Consider the following 11,728-nt stretch of genomic DNA (forward strand, 5'->3'; position numbering starts at 1 on the left):
TGACGTGGAGGGGAGCCAAAAGAAAGGGAGGTGGCCCCCTGGGACTGACCGTGTGATGAGCTGAGGTCCAGCCTGCCTCTTACTGTGCCCAACTTCTTTCTCTAGCACCCCTGCATGCAGCTGATTCTGTCCCTGCTTGAACCCTTCCAGGCATGGGGAGCTCACTTATATACAAAGTAGACTATTCCCACAGGTTCATCTCTGCATGTTCAGAAAAGCTTCTTTCCCACCAAGTCCAAATCTTCTCTCCAGCAGCTTCATTCAATAATTCAGTAGGTTGTTACATAGGAACATATTTTTAATATATTTATCCAATAAAAATGCTGACTTTTCTTGTTAGTTTAAATAACATTTTTGTAGATAATTTGGAAGTTTCTCTGTACATAATTATTATCACCTTAGAAAGATGACTATTTTGTTTCTTCTCCAAATCTTACATCTTTTATTTTTTTTCTCGCCTTAGTGCACTGGATAGGGCCACCAGTAAAAGGTTTAATGAAATGGGTGCAGTGGGCATTCTTGGCTTCTGATCTCAGAAGCTTGCAATATTTTACCATTACTTACATTAGCCACAAACACAATCTTTATCAAATTATGGAAATTCCCTTATGTTCATAATTTCCAAGATTATTATGTTTTTAGTTTTAAAATCATGAATATTAAATTTTTATCAAATGGATTTCTGCCTGTAGTATTTGTCCTTTAATCAGTTTATGCACTGAAGTACATTAATGGATTTTCTAATGTTAAATCAACCTTGCATTCCTGGGATTAGCCCATTTTGGTTGGAATTTTTAAATATATATTGATGGATTTTTGTGGCTAATGCTTTATTAAGGATTTTCATTTATATTTATGAGTAAAACTGGCTTGTAATTTTTCTTACTTTGCCTTATCTTTGTCCTGTTTGGGTATGCAGGTTATGTTCACCTCATAAAATGAATCGGCAATTATTCACTCTTTTCCTATTCACTGGAAGAGATTGTCAAAGACAAAAACTGTTTTTTCTTTGAATGTCAGATAGTACTTACCAGTGAAACCATCTAGAGTTGAAGTTTACTTTATGGAAAGAGCTTTAACAACTGATTCAATGTCCTTAATTGTTAGAGGATTATCTAGGTTTTCTAGTGTGTCTTGAGTCAAAATTTGTATATTTTACCTTTTTAGAATGATGTCATTTCATTTAGATTTTCAAATGTATTGACTCAAAGTGTTCAAAATATCCCCTTTTTTCTTTCATGTTGGCAGCATCTGTAGTGATGTCCCACTTTTTATTCCTTTTACTGTTTTTTTTCTATGTTTTCTATAGGCTGATTTTCCTTCAAAGGTTTGTAATTGTACTGTCTTTTCAACGAACCCACTTGTAGCCTTGTTGGATTCGCTCCGTTTTAATCTTTGCTTTCTTATTTTATTAATTTCTGTTCTTGCCTTCATTATTTACTTCTTCCTACTTCTATTGGGTTTATTTTGACATTCCTTTTCCAACTTCTTGGAGTGGATACTTATCAGTTTTCAGCTTCTTTTCTTCCCTGACATATGACTTAAGACTATAATACTGTTGTACTTACACCTGCAAATTTAGTGTGAGTTTCTTCATTATCAATTGATTCAAAATATTTCTAGCTTCTTTTATCTATTCTTTAACCCATGGTTATTTAGAAGTATAATTTAAAATTTCCTAGCATATGAAAATTTTCTGGTGTTCTTGTTTTTGATTTTTACCTTAGTTATAAGGAATTAATGTTTAAATGCTCTGTGTGATTTTGGTTCTTTGAAATTTAGTGAGAATGGCTTTATAGCCAGGGTATAGTCTGATTTTATAGATCATCTTATGGGTTTGAAAATGAGGTGTTGATGCAGAGCTATCTATATGTTGCCCATTAGATTAAGTGTGTTTGTCATTCTGTTCAAATCCTCTGTGTAGAGACTCTAAATGTTCATTCCTAGCTGATTCTCCTCTTTTTTGGGTATATGGCCGGACTAAATTTCTTTGTACCCTTGGGAAATAAGAGAGATCATGTGACCAGATTTAGCTAAAGAAATGTGAATGGAAGTAATACATGTAGTTCTGAGCCAAGGCATTTGAAAGCCAGTGTGCTACCTTCACACTCTCTCCTTTAGAAGCATGTGTGGAAACCACATGTTGAAATAGCAAAGGATTGTGATGAGAGAAGCTTGGATCCCTGGGTTACTGCATGGAGGACAACTGTCCTGAGAATTGTCCGACTCCACTGTTGTTATTTAGAAGTCAGCATCACTTGGTCATTCCTTTGTAGGTAATTTCTCTTATTCTCTGGATGTTCACTAGAATTTTCTCTTTGCTTTTATTATTCTTCAGCTTTATTATTATGTGTTCAGACATGGTTTTATTCCAATTATTTTGCTTGGGGTTGTTGGAATTCTTGAATTTGTGAATCATCAGCTCTCATCAGTTTTGAGAAGTTCTCAGTAATTTTCTCTTCAATTATTATGTCTGCCCCTTTTCTCCCTTGTATCTTTTCTGAAACTCCTGTTAATGTGTTAGACTTTCTTACCCTGTTTTCCATGCCTCCCAATTTGTCATTTATGTTTTAAATCAATCTATTTCTGCTCTATTCTGGATCATTTATCTTCTGCTTTATTAATTTTCTCTTCAACTCTACTTAACCTGCTATCATGTTCAATCATTGAATTCTAAGTATCAATTATTGTATCTTTCATTTCTCGAAGTTCTGTTTGGTACCTTTTTAATTCTTCTAGGTACCTTTTATGGTTTCCTGTTCCCTGCAGTTATTTGCAAGATCACACTTCCTCCTTTATGCTGCTCCCCATCTGGATTGCAAATTTTCACTTATCCCTACCCTTCCCCCAAACCTGGAAGTAAGTTTCCCCTTTTAGAAACTTGGCTGGACAATTACGGTGGTAACTAAAGCTATCTCCATCACTTAATCATTTTGTGTTTATGCACCAAAAAACTTACTAAATGCTAGGCTTTTTCTGTGGAGGATACAATGATGAATCAGGCCTGGAACCTGCCATGGAGGAGCTGTTTCCTGGGAGGAGGCTGATGTGAGAAAAAGGAAAATTAGAATGAATTCTGTCTATTCTCCTTAAATGCCTTCTGTGTGCCATTCACATGGCTGTGTTCTGAGTAAACAGAAGGGAACAAGATACAATCTCTTTTCTCCAAAAAGTTACAGTATAGTAGCAGAGATGATATGGGTACGTAGGTAATCATTTGAAATATAATAAGTGCCAGATGCATGATAGGTGCCTTATAAATCATCTTTCGGTGAATAATAAGGATTGCCATGGAGTTCAGAAGAGAGAGAATTTACTTCTGATGGGAATGGGTCAAGGCAATCTTTGCAACGGTACTTGAGTGGGGCCTTAGAAATCAGTTATTTTTTGGACATTCAGAGAAATAGGAGAAGATAGGGGCAATCCAGCTATGGGAAAAGCATGAATAAAGGTATGGAGTAACTTTTTATTTTTAAACAGTTTTATTAAGATATGATTTACATACCATAAAGTCCAGCCATTTGGAGTGTACAATTCAATGGTTTCAAAGTACATTTCAGAATGTGCAACTATCATCATCTAATTTTAGAGCATTTTCATCATCCCCAACAGAAAACGCTCATTAGCAGTCACTCCCTGTCCTCTCAACCCCTCCCCCCTCCTCCACACCTGGCCCTAAGCAACCACAGATCGACGTTTTGTCTATATGTCTATTCTGGACATTTCATATAAATGGAATCATACACTGTGTGGTCATCTGTGACTGTCTTCTTTCATTTAGCATGTGTTCAGGTTTCCTTTGTGTTATAGCATGTATTAGTACTTTATTCATTTTTATTGCTGAATGATATTCTATTGTGTAGATACACCAATTTCATTGTTCTGTTCATGAGTTGATGGATATGTAGCTTATTTCTATTTCTGGCTATTATGAATAATGCTTCTATGAGTATTTATGTTCAACTTTTTGTGTGGACATATGTTTTTATTCTCCAATTCCACTAGGATTGGAATTGATGAGTCCAATGGTAACTTCATGTTAACCCTTTTGAGGAATGTTTAACTTTTGGGGAACTGTCGGTTTTTCTAAGCAGCTACACCACTTTACACTTCCTGTTTGAGGACTCCAATTTCTCCCCATCCTTGCCCAGGCTTGTTCTTATCTGTCTCATTGGTCATAGCCATCTGGTGAGTGTGAAGTGGCCTCTCTTTGTGGTTTTGATTTTCATTTCCCAATGGCTAAGGATGTAGCTCATCTTTTCATGTGCTTATTAGCAATTTGTATATCATTTTTTGAAAAATGTCTATTCAAATCCTTTGCCTATTTTTAAATTGGGTTATTTGCCTTTTTATTGTGAAGTCATAAGAGTTCTTTATATATTCTGGATACCAGACTCTTATCAGATACATGATTTCAAATATTTTCCCGAACTTATGTGTTGTCTTTTCACTTTCTTGCTGGTGTCCTTTGAACCACAAAATTCTTAAATGTTAAGTCCAATTTATCAATCTTTTATCACTTGTGCTTTTGTATTGTATTGTTTTGTATCCATTCTATTTCTTAACCTGAGTGCTGTTCCCATGGGTGGATTCAGTTTGTGGAAACTCATCAGGCTGTTATGATTTGTACATTTTTCTGTACATTTATGTAACATTTCAATAAGCAATTTCATAAAGGAGGTGATAATAATTGCAACTTCCTCCACTGGGTCATTGTGACGACTGAATGGGCAAATACATGCACAGTGCTTAGCACCCCTTAGCGCTAATTCATGGCAGCTGCTGTTGTTGTTAAACTCTAGCTCTGATCCTTATTGAGGCCTCAAGTCACTTCACCTCCAGCCTCAATTTCCTCATCTGTAAAATGGGTTAGTACCACCCACATCAGCAGGGCTACCAGGGGACTCAATGACATAAGATACAATATCACCAAGCTTGAAGGATGTCCCGAGGAGGCCTTCATGAAGGTGTGGGTCAATAACACAGGAAAGAGGACAAAGAAAACTCAGTTATGACTGAAGAGAAACCGTCAGTGCTGTGAGGGCCTGAGTGGCTACCGAGAGCCGGCCGTGGGCCCCTCAGAGTTCCCGTGAGCAGGACTGACCAGGCTGGGAAGGGATGAAGGGGGAGCTGGCTGAGAGCTGGCTTCCAGGCGGAGCAGCGCCTGGTGGTGCCGGGGCGCCTGGCTCATTGTGGAATGATCAGAGATCAGAGACCAGAGCTCCCTCCGCCCCGCCTCCCACACTGGTTGCCCCTATTCTATTCCAGCCTCCCAACTGTTGCTCAAACAGTCCTCTCAACCCACCTCCACCTCCTCTATGCCTGTCTTGCCCTTGGGGTCCCTCTGCCCTTCCCCCATCACTGGGCTCCTCCCAAGTCTTCCCACTTCCTCCCTTGCACTGTCACTCCCTCCCTGGGATGGCTAGGGGGGACTTCCTAAAGCTTCCAGGAGATCATATCACCTGCCACTCACTAGCTCCAGCAGGAACTGCTGCTTGAGAATAAAATCCAAATCCTTCTCTGGCCTCAAGGGTAGGTCAAGGTTTGGAGGGGCTTGAAGCTTACATACCATGTGTGTATGGAGGGATTTTCATTAAAGTGTAACGTACGTGTAGAAAAGGCACACCTAAGTGTGTGTCCCCGAACTGAGCATGCTCGTGTAAACCAGCACTTGGCTCAAGAGGCACGCTTACCAGCACCCCAGATGCACCCCTGGTGCCCCCTCCCAGTTACTTACTGTCCCCTAATCTCGACTTCTAACATCATAGATGAATTCCGCCTGGTGTTGAACTTCCTATAGATAAAATCATTCAGTGTGAACCTTGTGTCTGGCATCTTTTACTGCAAATGTTTATGAAATTTGAAGAAGTTGTTACATGTAGCTGTGTTTCATTTTTTGTTGTTTCTGTGCTGTCACTTTGAATGATTCTACCACAGTTTATATATCCATTCTGCTCCTATTGGACATCTAGGTGGTTTTCATCTTTTTTTACAGAAAAAGCCTGCCATGAACATTCTGGGACATGTGTTTTGGAGAACATGTGAACTCATTTCTGTTGAGTGAACATCCATGTGAGGAACTGCTGCCTATAGGGAAAAATGTACATTCAGTTTTAGAAGATACTGTAAATAGTTGTCCAAAGTGGTCATAGAAATTTATTCTCCTTTCCCGGCCACATATCAAAGTTCTTGTTGTTGTTCCATGTTTTCATTGACACTTTGTGTGGGGTGTGTGTATATATAAATAAATCAGCATACATTATATATACATATGCTTTTTCATTTTAGTCATCCTAGTGAGTAGACTGTGTTAGCACATCATGGTTTAAATGTTAATTTGGGGAGACAGTCTTTAAGGAAAAGAATGTAAAATAAAATTATGAATATAAAATTGGTACAAAGCTAAGTATTATATTAAGAATGTGAAAAGAAATTAATTACAACAAATTGCTGGAGACTTACAAGCTTCAGATTCCTTTCTTCTGAGAGTTTTTGAGGCTGTTTCCCAGAAATGCTTACACTGAAATGCTTCCTGATAGAAACCTGGCTTCCTTCCCTGCCTGGACTACTCAACAGCTGCCCACAGTCCTTGTGGGAACAAGGCCCCATGCTGGTGAGAGTCCCAAGGCGATCAGCAGCTTCCTAGGAAATGGTCCCTGTGTGGCCCCTGCCCACCTCCAACCCTATCCTGGCCTGCCTCCTCCTCCATAGGGTCTCAGCTTGCACAGCAGATTCTCAGGAAGCCTCCCCTGATCTCATTCTGTAACTCCATGTTATGGGACAGATGACAGCAGAGCAATTGCCATGACACAGCCTGCCTGCCTGGCATCCTTGCTCCACCATTCTCTAACTGTCTGACTTTGGACAGGTCACTTAACCTCTCTGGGCCTCAGTTTCCAAAGCTGTAGAGTGGGGTAGGTTGTCCTAGCTCTGCATGGGCTGTTGTGAGGACACAACAAGTCAGTGCGTGAAAGTCAATCACTTGAAAGTGTGCTAGGCACCCTTGCACTTATGATTGTCATGACGGCCATGTTGTTATGAGCCTCAGTCCTCTCCTCCCCGGCATAGCTCGCTTCACACTGATGATCTGCTTGAATGCTCCATAGGGCAGGGTTGCTATGGTGACTGCTGTATTCCCCAAGCCTAATGCAGCCCATGACGCATATTAGGGGCAAAAAAAAAAAAAAGACGTTGAATGAATGAATCTCCTCTCTATATCTCAAATCTGTCCAAGTGTCTCCAGGCCACAGCCACACGATGTCCAGGCTGTCCCCTTTGCTTCTCTGTGGGCAGCAGCCACCCCTGCTCACCCCAGAGCAGGCACTGGGTAAATAAATGAGCCTCAGCCTCATACCATGATCTTGCCTTTTTTGTACTTGTGGCCAGAGTTACTGTTGGCCTCTGTGTTCATAGCCCTTTACAGTTTACAAGGCCTCCTTCCTTCCACAGTCACATCCCTGGGTTAGGTACTGGGGCATGACTGGGAGCTCCAGTATGTCAGAGGCCCTGGAAATGGTGGGTGGCTTCCTCAAAATCACACAGTGAGAGGGGAGGGGGAAATGGGACACACACCCAGGACTCCCGGGGTGGAGCTGCCACCTGTGGTCACAGGGCCTCTCTCATCTCTTCCTGTGAGCACCACAGGCAGAGTGCATAGTAGGCACTTAGGCTTGTTCAAGGCACGTGGATAGAGGACAGGCTTCAGTTCATTATTGGCTCTGGGACTGTGCATGTCCAGGACCCACCTGTGCCTCGGACCTCCCATCTGTAAATGGGGTTAACTTACCAAGTGAAGGCAGAACCCTGTGTCTGCTGGCCTGGCTGGCATTTCTCCCCAGTCTCTTTTTTTTTTTTGAGAGGGCATCTCTCATATTTATTGATCAAATGGTTGTTAACAACAATAAAATTCTGTATAGGGGACTCAATGCACAATCATTAATCAATCCCAAGCCTAATTCTCAACAGTCTCTGATCTTCTGAAGCATAACAAACAAGTTCTTACATGGTGAACAAGTTCTTACATAGTGAATAAGTTCTTACATGGTGAACAGTGCAAGGGCAGCCATCACAGAAACTTTCGGTTTTGATCACGCATCATGAACTATAAACAATCAAGTCAGATATGATTCTTTGTTTGATTTTTTTTTTTTTTTTTTTTTTAATAATTATTTTTTATTGAAGGGTAGTTGACACACAGTATTACATTACATGAGTTTCAAGTGTACAACACAGTGGTAGAACATTTATATACATAATTCTAGGTTCCAGCTATCACCCTACCAGGCTGTTACAATATCTTGACTATATTCCTTATGCTATACCTTACATCCCGGTTACTAATTTATTTTACCATTGGAAGTCTGTCCTTTTTTTTTTTTTTTTGTGAGGGCATCTCTCATATTTATTGATCAAATGGTTGTTAACGACAATAAAATTCTGTATAGGGGAGTCAATGCTCAATGCACAATCATTATTCCACCCCAAGCCTAATTTTTGTCAGTCTCCAATCTTCTGAGGCATAACAAACAAGTTTTTACATGTAGAACAAATTCTTACATAATGAATAAGTTACATAGTGAACAGTACAAGGGCAGTCATCACAGAAACTTTCGGTTTTGCTCATGCATTATGAACTATAAACAGTCAGTTCAAATATGAATACTCATTTGGTTTTTATACTTGATTTATATGTGGATACCACATTTCTCTCTTTATTATTATTATTTTTAATAAAATGCTGAAGTGGTAGGTAGATACAAGATAAAGGTAGAAAACATAGTTTAGTGTTGTAAGAGAGCACATGTAGATGATCAGGTGTGTGCCTGTAGACTATGTGTTAATCCAAGCTAGACCAGGGCAATAAAACATCCACGTATGCAGAAGATTTCTCTCAGAACGGGGGGGTGAGGTTCTAAGCCTCACCTCTGTTGATCCCCAATTTCTCACCTGATGGCCCCCCTGCGACTGTGCCTGTCTTAGGTTGTTCCTCCCTTGAGGAATCTTACCCGTCTCTGGCTAACCAGTCATCTTCCGGGGCCATACAGGGAAATGTGAAGTTGGTAAGTGAGAGAGAAGCCTTATTGTTTGAAAAAGTTAGCTTTTTACTTCTTTGCATATTTATGCCCTATGGCTTCTATGCCCAGCATTTGTCTTGAGGTATCTTTACCACTTGGAAGAATTATGATACTCGGTAAATTTGATATGAGGCACGAATTCTATTTAAGGGTTGTAATTAGGAAGGAAGAAGAAAAGCTATAGAAGTAGCAGGCGGAAGAAAACTTGGGAAGATTGATTATTTCTTTGATATATCTTCTTGTAGAGTAACTTCAGCATGTATAGGTTTTAAGCTACTACTTAAATTGCACACACACATTAACATAATAGGAGTATAGTTACATAACCAAAGCATATCTGTAATTACCAGCCATCTGCAGTGAAACCAAGAAAACCAGTTAGGCACCTTAGGCATTTGTGAAAACTTATCTATGATATGGTGGATATTGTCCAAATGAACTTGAACAGTCTGAGAGAAATCAGACAAATTAAAACAACCCATTCCTGGGGACTGTTCACATGCCATATGTTCTTTTAACAATAAATAGTTTGTAGTTGTAAGACTTTGGAGCGCTACAATTTGCACTTCTCCAAATTCTTGGTTGAGTTCCAACAGTATAGATCCAGTCCAATTTTGTTGTTTTACTATATGCACAGGCCAGCTTAGATATCTCCTTCCTCATTCCCATGGCAGGTCCAGGAACTGGTGGGATGAGTGCATCTACAGCTGTAGCAGTGCGTGGATCTTTGTTGGGGTTTTTTGATGATCATCTTCTGGCATGAGTCTTCCAGAGGGTGCAGATGTTGGAAGTTCTTTTTCATATCGTATCTTAGTTCATTTTCGGGGTAGCCCAATTAGGCTTTGATCCTCTGTATAAACACAAACAGACCCTTTGCCTACACTTTTATATGCCCTTTATACCCTTGTGTAGAACTCGTTGGAGGTTACCACACAGGAACTGCCCTTTTTTTTTTTTTTTTTTTTTTTTTTTTGCTATCACTAATCTACACTTACATGATGAATATTATGTTTACTAGGCTCTCCCCTATACCAGGTCTCCCCTATAAACCCCTTTACAGTCACTGTCCATCAGCATAGCTAAATGTTGTAGAATCACTACTTGCCTTCTCTGTGTTGTACAGCCCTCCCTTTTCTCCTACCCCCCCATGCATGTTAATCTTAATACCCCCCTACTTCTCCCCCCCTTATCCCTCCCTACCCACCCATCCTCCCCAGTCCCTTTCCCTTTGGTACCTGTTAGTCCATTCTTGAGTTCTGTGATTCTGCTGCTGTTTTGTTCCTTCAGTTTTTCCTTTGTTCTTATATTCCACAGATAAGTGAAATCATTTGGTATTTCTCTTTCTCCGCTTGGCTTGTTTCACTGAGCATAATACCCTCCAGCTCCATCCATGTTGCTGCAAATGATTGGATTTGCCCTTTTCTTATAGCTGAGTAGTATTCCATTGTGTATATGTACCACATCTTCTTTATCCATTCATCTATTGATGGACATTTAGGTTGCTTCCAATTCTTGGCTATTGTAAATAGTGCTGCAATAAACATAGGGGTGCATCTGTCTTTCTCAAACTTGATTGCTGCATTCTTAGGGTAAATTCCTAGGAGTGGAATTCCTGGGTCAAATGGTAAGTCTGTTTTGAGCATTTTGATGTACCTCCATACTGCTTTCCACAATGGTTGAACTAACTTACATTCCCACCAGCAGTGTAGGAGGGTTCCCCTTTCTCCACAGCCTCGCCAACATTTGTTGTTGTTTGTCTTTTGGATGGCAGCCATCCTTACTGGTGTGAGGTGATACCTCATTGTAGTTTTAATTTGCATTTCTCTGATAATTAGCGATGTGGAGCATCTTTTCATGTGTCTGTTGGCCATCTGTATTTCTTTTTTGGAGAACTGTCTGTTCAGTTCCTCTGCCCATTTTTTAATTGGGTTATTTGTTTTTTGTTTGTTGAGGCGTGAGAGCTCCTTATATATTCTGGACGTCAAGCCTTTATCGGATGTGTCATTTTCAAATATATTCTCCCATACTGTAGGGATCCTTCTTGTTCTATTGATGGTGTCTTTTGCTGTACAGAAGCTTTTCAGCTTAATATAGTCCCACTTACTCATTTTTGCTGTTGTTTTCCTTGCCCGGGGAGATATGTTCAAGAAGAGGTCACTCATGTTTATGTCTAAGAGGTTTTCGCCTATGTTTTCTTCCAAGAGTTTAATGGTTTCATGGCTTACATTCAGGTCTTTGATCCATTTTGAGTTTACTTTTGTATATGGGGTTAGACAATGGTCCAGTTTCATTCTCCTACATGTAGCTGTCCAGTTTTGCCAGCACCACCTGTTGAAGAGACTGTCATTTCGCCATTGTATGTCCATGGCTCCTTTATCAAATATTAATTGACCATATATGTCTGGGTTAATGTCTGGATTCTCTAGTCTGTTCCATTGGTCTGTGGCTCTGTTCTTGTGCCAGTACCAAATTGTCTTGATTACTATGGCTTTATAGTAGAGCTTGAAATTGGGGAGTGAGATCCCCCCTACTTTATTCTTCTTTCTCAGGATTGCTTTGGCTATTCGGGGTCTTTGGTGTTTCCATATGAATTTTTGAATTATTTGTTCCAGTTCATTGAAGAATGTTGCTGGTAGTTTCATAGGGATTGCATC

This window comes from Manis pentadactyla, chromosome 5, assembly GCF_030020395.1.
Source record: "Manis pentadactyla isolate mManPen7 chromosome 5, mManPen7.hap1, whole genome shotgun sequence".
Taxonomy (NCBI): Eukaryota; Metazoa; Chordata; class Mammalia; order Pholidota; family Manidae; genus Manis; species Manis pentadactyla.